This window comes from Spermophilus citellus (assembly GCF_964194105.1).
Source record: "Spermophilus citellus genome assembly, chromosome: 4".
NCBI classification, from domain to species: Eukaryota; Metazoa; Chordata; class Mammalia; order Rodentia; family Sciuridae; genus Spermophilus; species Spermophilus citellus.
Window position 1 is genome coordinate 198812908 of NC_138185.1, and position 2172 is coordinate 198815079.

At 47.3% G+C, this 2172-nt stretch overlaps 1 pseudogene across 1 annotated transcript; it reads left to right on the top strand.

Annotated features, from left to right (window-relative positions):
• Window positions 1–1242: 1242 nt before the first annotated feature.
• On the top strand, window positions 1243–1961 carry LOC308647654 (cyanocobalamin reductase / alkylcobalamin dealkylase-like; annotated as a pseudogene). Its single transcript has one exon. The product of its transcript is annotated as a cyanocobalamin reductase / alkylcobalamin dealkylase-like (transcript).
• Window positions 1962–2172: the final 211 nt, after the last annotated feature.

The window sequence follows — 2172 nt, forward strand, 5'->3', positions numbered from 1 at the left end:
TAAAGAGAAAAGGTTGTTTTGGTTCACAGTTGTAGAACTTCCAGTCCATGACTGAGTGGACTTGTTGCTTTCAGGCCTTTGATAGGGTTGCTGGATACAATGGTGGAACAATGTGGCAGAATAAACTGCTCACCTCATGGGCAAGAAACAAAAGAGGAAGAAGAAGGGGTCTGGGGTCCCATGATTCTCTTCATTGGCATGCCCACCCACAATGACCTAAAGACTTCCATTGGGTTCTACCTCCTTAAGGTTCTAACACCTCCCAATAACACCATGTTAAGGAGCAAACCTTTAAACACATGGGCGTTTGGGGGATATTCAGCATCCACCTGGACTTGCACGAAGTGCCCTACTCAGCTTCAAATAATAAAAATAAGGAGTAGGATGCCTAATACTGTTTGAGCACTCACTCAATGCATCATCACCTTGTTCTATTTTTGCTACAACCCCAGGAGGTAAGTCCTACCATCATGTCAACCTTACAGAAGAGGAACTGGGATTGGGAGGCGGCTCAACATGTGGCCTTTGCAGCCAGGGCTCACATGCAGGTGTTTGGCCATAAGGGTTTCTTTCAACTACTCCAGTACCCGTGGGGTCAGCCATCAACTGCTATCTGAGCCTTGGGCAAGGGACTTCACTTCTTATGCCTGGTTTCTGACCTTTCAAACAGAATATTCCATCTTGGCTGGTTTGTTGTTGTTTGTGTGCTTTTATAGTTTTCTTGATTTATGGTGTTATATTGCCATGTTCCTCTGCTCCCAGTGCCAAACTTAGCTGATTCCTCTCCCACCAGCCTCCTGATAACTTAAAATTCAACAATTAAAGGTTAATTCATTTGCTCCCCACCCCCAGTTATATGAGAGAGGATACACATTAATCCTTCTTGGCCATTTATACCTTAGCATGAATAAATTTATGATCCTTTCCTGAGAGCTAGTTTTGAAAGAGGAGACAGAGAAGAAACATGAATGCTCTAAGCCTGGATTAAAGGAAGCCACTCCAGGTCATCACCCTGGAGAAGAGCAAGAACACATGTGTACCGGGATTGATGTGTAAAAATGTTCTTGGCAGCATTGTTTGTAATAGTCTTGAACTACAAGCAAGCTGTCTGTTAAGAATAGAATGGGCTTTTGGCTTCGAGGTTTATCCCTTCCAGGTGGCATGGTACAATGAACTCCTGCCTCCAGCCTTCCCCCACCTGCCGCTGCCAGGACCTACCCTGGCCTTCTTGGTACACCGGCCATGTTTGACCAGGCCCTTAAGCCCTTCTTGCAGAGCCACCATCTCCAACCACTAACTGACCCTGTGGATCATGTGTGGCCTACCACCTGAGACGTGTTAGACAGAGCCTCCCAGAGCTGCAGATGGAAGTCATTGCTGACTACGAGGTATACCCCAACTGGTGCCCTAAGATTCTGGCCCAGACAGCAGCCCATGTGGCAGGAGCTGCTTATTACTATCAACGCCAAGATGTGGAAGCTGACCCATGGGGAACTCAGCACATAGCAGGTGTGTGCATACACCCCTGATTTGGGGGCTTGTTTGCCATCCGAGGTGTCGTGCTGCTGCCAGGGACAGAGATGCCAGATCTGCCACGGAGAAAGCCCCCTGACAGTGTACCTTCTAGAGCTGCCCGAATTACCCTGCTTGAAGGCTTCAATTTCCATTGGCGTGACGGGACTTACCGGGATGCTGTGACACCCCAAGAGCGTTACTCAGAAGAACAAAAAACCTATTTTTCCACCCCACCTGCCCAACGCTTAGCCCTGTTGGGTTTGGCCCAGACCAAAGAGGAGCCTAGCATTATATTCCCTGAGTTTCCCTTTACAACACTCACAAAGAAGCCCCAGATTCCCAGCAGTGCCCGGAGCTGGCTCAGCCCCAGCATCTCACCACCTGTATCCCTGGCCCTTGATACCTTCCCTATTCTGTGGAATCCCATTTATAGTGGTCCTTGCTAGGACTTTTTGGACTTTGGCAAAAGTAAGGTTTTATTTTGGGTACAAGATGACCATTTCTTGGTCCAAATTTTCAATAATAAAGATTAAGGAAGATTTGGTTAAGGCAAAGAAAAAAAAAAAAAAAGAAGAAGAAGAAGAATAGAATGGGCTGGGCATGGTGGTGAAGGCCTGTTATCCCAGTGGCTCAGGAGTTTGAGGCAGGAGGATCACA